This window comes from Diabrotica undecimpunctata, chromosome 7, assembly GCF_040954645.1.
Source record: "Diabrotica undecimpunctata isolate CICGRU chromosome 7, icDiaUnde3, whole genome shotgun sequence".
NCBI classification, from domain to species: Eukaryota; Metazoa; Arthropoda; class Insecta; order Coleoptera; family Chrysomelidae; genus Diabrotica; species Diabrotica undecimpunctata.
Window position 1 is genome coordinate 104385375 of NC_092809.1, and position 7442 is coordinate 104392816.

Here is a 7442-nt window from a genome sequence, read left to right on the forward strand (position 1 = left end):
CACGCACTGAATAATCTTAAGAAACATAAAACAGATGCTAATCTCCTGGAATTTAAAACGCTTAGGGCAAAAACTCAAGTCCTATCGAAACTATCTGGAAAAAGATCCGAAACCTTAAAGGATCAAACAACTACATCAATATTAATACCCTTTCTTACAATAATAATCTTGTTACCTACAAAAAAGACATATCTAACGTATTAGCCGTGTACCAACTAATGTGTATCAACTAAATTCTAGTGATAGCAACCTAAACTCAAATTTCATTAAAAATACAAAAATCATGAAGTTCAATCCATGACAGCAAATCGCCCCTAAATGAAAACATAACTCAACAAGAATTTGATTATTTTCTAAACTGCCTTAAAAATACCACTTTTGATCCAGATGAGATTCCACCTATTTTCTTGAAAAATATTCCAGAATCAGCTAAAATTATCCTCCTAGAACTATTTAATTCAATATTTTACAATAATATATTTCCCAAGATATGGTGCCATTCAATTATCATCCCAATTCTTAAACCCAACAAAGCTAAAGACGATTCATTGTCATATCGTCCAATCTCCTTGACATGTAGTATGTGTAAACTAATGGAAAAGATTATGAATAACAGACTAGTACGGCATCTAGAAAACTCAATGTTATTATCCCCCTATCAAAGTGGGTTTCGTAAAGGCAGATCCACTATCGACAACATAGTATCCCTTGTGTCTGAAATCCACGAAGCATTTCTACACAGTCAAAAATTACTAGCTGTCTTTATTGATATCAATAAAGCTTTCGACACTGCATGGAAATATAACATCTTAAAAACACTACAAAAATTTGAAATTGAGGATCACACACTAGCTTTTATACAAAATTTCTTAACTCATAGACACATTGAAGTAAGAGCTAACGGTTATAACTCTAGTCCACGCTCTCTTGAATATGGAATTCCGCAAGGCTCCATTTTAAGCCCAACATTGTTTCTGATTTCAATAAAAAACATCTTGGACGAAATGAGATTACCGATTAAAGCCAATTTATATGCAGACGACTCGATTATCTACCACAAAAGCAGAAGTGTGGAATGTGCGGCTGAAGTAATACAGAAGCTTTTCCACATGCTGGAAAAATGGTCACTTGAAACTGGTTTTAACTTTTCTCCTGAAAAAAAAAACAGTACATAGTATTCAGCAAATGGAAAAATATAAAGAACGTTAATCTAACTTTAAATGGACATACACTAAAAGAAACAAACGAAATAAATTGCCTGGGGTTAACTCTAGATTGAACCCTAAACTGAAAAAGCCATATACATACCTTGCAAAAACAATGTCAACCTAGAAATAATCTCCTGAAAATTCTCTCAAACCGTACGTGGAGAGCAGATACAAGAACCCTATTAAACTTATACCAATCACTTATACGTAGCAAATTAGACTATGGCTCAATATGGTATGGTACTGCCAAAAAAAACTACATTAAAAAAATCGGTTGCCTGTAAAGTCGGTTTTACGGGCGAAGATTTTACGTGACAACGTCTTTTTCTCGGTAGAATATTTATTGATATGAATATTATTAAATTGCACAATAGGAACAAGGAATTGAATGAAAATAAGAATTGCACAAATTTTAACTATAGAAATATATTTTGTTTACTAAAACATTGTACATGTAAACTTAAACTTAACTAATTTCTATTTGAGTGATTTTGTTGAGGATAGGACGATGATAGGAGAAATAGCATCGCACCAGCGGACCGATCATGTTTGAGTGGGAGAGAGACGCAAGGCATTCGCCGGTCCGGCGGGCCTCTCTCTCGTTCGGTGACTCATCGTAACAGACGTGAGCGGGCGTTACACTTTTTCATGAGTGACTCCGAGCCACAACCTAATTTAAGACGTTGTCACGTCAAAAACTAAACTCAATTCAAACAACGTCACTAAGAATTGCTCTGTGTGTATTTAGAACCAGCCCAACCAATAGCCTTCAAGTATTAGCTAACGAATTACATTTACACTTACGAAGGCAACAATTGTCACTAAATTATGCAACTCGTATATCATCAAATCATCAAAATCCCATGCATTCAAATATCTTAAAACCTAAATGTATAAGTAATTACAAAAATAAACCTATGAATACACTCCCTTTTCATGAAAGAATCAAATTCAGTCGTTACGACTGTGAGGAGTTTGGTGCCATCATAAATCCCACCCAGAACTTTCCCTCTTGGTCAACTAGTCCACCAATTGTAAATACATTCCTTACTTGCTATCCCAAAACATCCACTAACCCATCAGTAATACATCAATCACACCATGAAATAATATCCCTATATCCAAATTCTGAACATATCTACACTGATGCATCAAAAACTCAATCAGGACTAGCAGCGGCTTACATACACGGAGCAGACCATTTTAAAATACGACTTCCTCTGAGTTGTAGCATATTCACCGGCAAGTTGAAGCACTGGCTATTTTAGAGGCACTGAAAGTTTGCAGACGAAAATCCGCACCTCATTATATTATAATATCTGACCCATTAAGTACGCTAAAAGCTTTAGAGCAATTGTATCCATCAAATGAAATTATAATACTAATAAAAAATAAACTCATACTACTATCAACAAAAAACATAGAAATAACTTTTTTATGGTTGCCATCACACGTGGGAATCAAGGGAAACGAAGCAGTGGACCAACTTGCGAATGAAGCTGCACTAGATAAAAGCATCCCTGTGTCATACATGCTAACAAGAAACGACCATAAAACCTCCATTAAAAAACATATTACCAACTTATGGCAGAGTAACTGGAATTCCACATCCAAAAAATTAAAAGATGTTATAGAAACTGTCGGTACCACCTTACCACTCCAGTATTCGTTGGACAGTTAACAGGTGAACATCGTTCTATAAATCTGTGCCGGGTCCTTAACTAGTGCTATTATCAAATTAATAGGTATTTAATTTGAAAATAAACCAACCGATCTTCAAAAAAGGTAGGATCTAATTATTTATTATTATGAGTGAATCGGGGGGTGGTGTTGAGCCACCCCAGAATAATATATCATCAATGGATACGGAAGACAAAAGGTATATTAATTTAAATAACAGATACAAAATAAATGATTCAGGGTATTATAATGTCTTTGTAGAATCTACAGACAAAAACTTGTCCCGTTTATCACCAGTACGTGTCGGTCATTATCTATTTAAAAACCAATATTTTAAACACGATGTACTAGACATTAAACCTGTTGGCAGAAATAAGGTAAAAGTAATTTTTAAAACTTATACTTGCGCAAATTCTCTAATTGAACATGAGCTTATTAAGGATAATAAACTTGTAGCGTATATTCCATCATTTTTTACTCAAAAGAAGGGAATTATTAGGGAGGTCGATACGTTTTTGGATGAAAAGTATATTTTAGAAAATATTGTTTCAGATAAAAATGTTGTCGAAGTAAAAAGGTTAAAACGGAAAATAATTGATTCGGATAATGAAACAATTCTTGTACCTCGCCAGATGGTCATTTTGACATTTGAAGGAAATAGCATTCCTAAGACTGTTAATTTAGACTTGGTTAGGTTTAATGTTGAACAATATATATATCCGGTTGTTCAGTGTTTTAATTGCTTTCGTTTCGGTCATACTGCTCGGCAATGCAAATCAACATCAAATCGTTGTAAAAAATGTAGTCAAACTCATAATAATAATGAAACATGCACTAACTCCCTATTTTGTTTACATTGCAACTCCACTGAACACAACTCACTCTCTAAACAGTGTCCTGCATTTAAACACCAATACAAAATAAAATCAATAATGGCTTTAGAAAACACTACCTTTAAAGAGGCAGAAACTATAGCTAACAATCCTTCATACGCCAAGGTAACTACAAATAATAGATTCGATATCCTCAATACTATACAAAATTTCCCCGCCTTAACCCCTAACATCCCTGAAGGTACAAATCAAAATCAATCCTATGTACCTACCATTAAAAAAACAAGAAACAAGCGTAAAGCTATATCTCCTACTGCGATCAAAAACGCACCAACTTTCCCAAGATTTCCAAATGCTACAAACACCTCATCCCAACCTATAATCCCTAATCCCTACAGGGACGAGTTTATGGCGTATAAAGAAAAAATAGAATGTAAAATAATCAATGAAATTCCAGCCTTGATAGAAAATATCATCAAGAAAATTAACCCTAAAATATTTTTACCTAACTTACAAAAAAATACAAAAGAAGAAATTGAAAAAATGTTGAACAACCTAACAGATATTGAAAGCGATGGGGAACAACAGGACATTTAACATACTGCAGTGGAACTGTCAATCTATAAATAAACATAAACCTAGTTTACTTAATTATCTCGAGCACAATGTTGTTGATGTCATTCTGCTTAATGAAACATGGCTTTCTAAAAATAAAAATTTTGGTTTAACAGGTTACAACGTTATCAGAAGCGATAGACCTGATGGTTACGGTGGTGTAGCCATCCTCATATCAAATAATCTTTGTTTTACTGAAATTAATGTAACGAAAAACTTTAATAAAGGTATTGAAACGTGTGCAGTTTTTATAGAACAAATTAAATTGGTAATCGTTTGTATTTATAAACCACCCAAAGTAATAGTCAATAATAGAGATTGGGAAAAGCTTTTAACTCAATTTAGTGGTAGGGTTGTCATTGGTGGGGACTTCAATGGACACCACAGTAGGTGGGGTTCCTTGAAGGATTCCGCTCAGGGCAAGTGTATAGTAGACGCGCTAGATAACAGTAATTTAGTTCTGCTAAACGACTGTAGACCGACCAAAGTAACAAGACCTAATGAACTTCCATCAATGGTGGATCTATCCCTTGTTACACCAAATCTAATTGGATATACCACATGGGATCCTGTTCCCGATACTCTGGGTTCAACTCACTTACCTATAGTAATCACCATCGACTTGGACTATCACCCATGTACAATAATTCCTTCATCCAAATGGAAAGAGTCTTCAGCAAACTGGAATACCTTTAAAGGCCATATAGAAAAAACATTATCCGAAAATATAACCGATAATATCACTTCAGCGGAACGTTTTGACTTCCTGTTAAAGACAATTGACGATGCTGCCTCATTTTCTATGAATATCAAAAATTCCTTTCAGCCAAAATCTCGAATTCCAGTCTGGTGGGATTATGAATGCAAAAATATGATCATTTCACGAAAAGTTGCATACAAAAGATACATTGAAGCATCAAATTTTGAAAACTATATTAAATACAAACAAATTCAAGCCAAAAGTAAACTCCTCTTTACAAACAAACAAAAAAGTTCGTGGATTAACTTTGTAAATACTTTAAACAAAAATACTCCCATCAGTAAAATTTGGAATTTTGTTAATAAACTAGTGAATAAAAATTACCGTACAAGACGATATCCCCTGCCAAATGAACTAATAGAAGAGTTGCTCGACAAATTTGCTCCGCCATATGTTGACCTTCCTATTCAGGATAACAATAAAACTAGTAAATACAATATTTTCCAGGAAAGTTTTGATATGATAGAATTTGAGGCTGCACTCAAGTCTTCAAAGTCCTCGGCTCCGGGTCGCGATCAAATTACTTATAACATAATATATGAATTACCTCTTATAGCTAAACAAAGTTTACTAACAATTTTCAACGATTGGCTTTTCAATGGAAGATATGTGGATCATATGAAAGAAATAGTTATTTGTTTAATTCTTAAACCTAATAAAGATAAAACACTCTCCTCTTCTTACAGACCGATATCATTAATGTCTTGCATATGCAAGACATTTGAAAGACTTATTAAGACTCGATTAGAATGGCTTATAGAACATTATAGTATCCTTCCAAGAACACAATATGGATTTAGGGCTAGTGTTGGTACACTGGATGCAATATCACATTTAGTTACCGACATTCAAATAACGTTTTCCAGAAACAATTATCTTGCTTGTTTGTTTTTAGACCTAAAAGGGGCATATGATTCTGTTAATTTATCCATTTTACACAAGAAACTATATGATATAGGATTACCTCAAAATATAGCGACTAATATTGTTCATCTTTATAATAATCGTGTTATATATATTAAAGATCATTTAAACCAACTACACGGTCCGAGAATTGCTCATACAGGTCTTCCACAAGGATCAGTTTTAAGTCCGTTATTGTTCAACATATTTTCAGCAAGTATTCATGGCATTTTTGACAACACAATCAATTGCATCCAATACGCTGATGACATATGCATCTATACAGAGCGTAACTCGTATACTGACTGCCTGGAGGCTCTGGAATCCATCATGCAAAACGTTAATAACTGGGTAAAAAATCATGGACTGGCCATTTCCCCTGACAAATCAGCCACAATGATATTCACTAGACATAGGATTCGTACGCCTGACAAAATAAAGTTGTCTGGATATGATATACCTATTGTCAAAGAATACAAATATCTTGGCATTCTTCTTGATCCCAAACTCTTATGGTCAAAACATGTGAAATATATAAAAAGTAGGTGTGAAAAAGGTATTAATATTCTTAAATGTGTTACTAATCGAAGATGGGGCGCTGACCCTAAAGTTGCATTGATGTTTTACAGAGCCTACGTGCGATCTATTGTAGACTATGGTTGCATTCTGTATGGTGCCGCCAGTAACACACACTTATTAACTGTAGACCGCATTCAGTTTAAATGTCTAAGAATATGCTTGGGCACCATGAAGTCTACTCCTTGCCCTGTACTACTTGCTGAAAGTAATGAAATACCTCTTCAAAATCGTCGAGAAATTATGGCAATTAAACATATCCTGAAGCTAAGATTAAATAATAATAATCTACTTAGTCAACTGTATGAGTTATCTATTGAAAACCTCTCAAATAAATACTGGCGCATAAAAAATTCTCCTCCACTTGCTGATGCTTTCTTAGAAACTAATGAGTATCCTAATATCTATGGCAACGAAAAAAGATTACCAATATATAAAGCTAATTTTCAGGTAACATTAAATAAACCAAAAGTCATTATACCAAAGTACACAGAATCCCCACAAATAAACTTTGTCTTACTTAGATCCATATTGAGTGACTATAATGATCACGTAATAATGTATACCGATGGTTCCAAAAAAGAGGATGGTGCCACAGGTTGCGCTGTTTACATTCCACATAAAAGCGAATCTTTGAAAATTAAACTTCCATCACATTGTTCAATATATACTGCTGAAGCGGTAGCTATCGAAAAAGCATTAGATTGGCTAGATTCACACAATTTAAATAAAGCAGTAATATTATCAGATTCATTATCGGTCATTAAAGGATTAAACTCAGATATGACTCAACATAAAAGAAATAATATTCTTTGTGCTATTAAAAATAAAACATATAGTAAAGATATTACAGTTATTTGGGTTAAA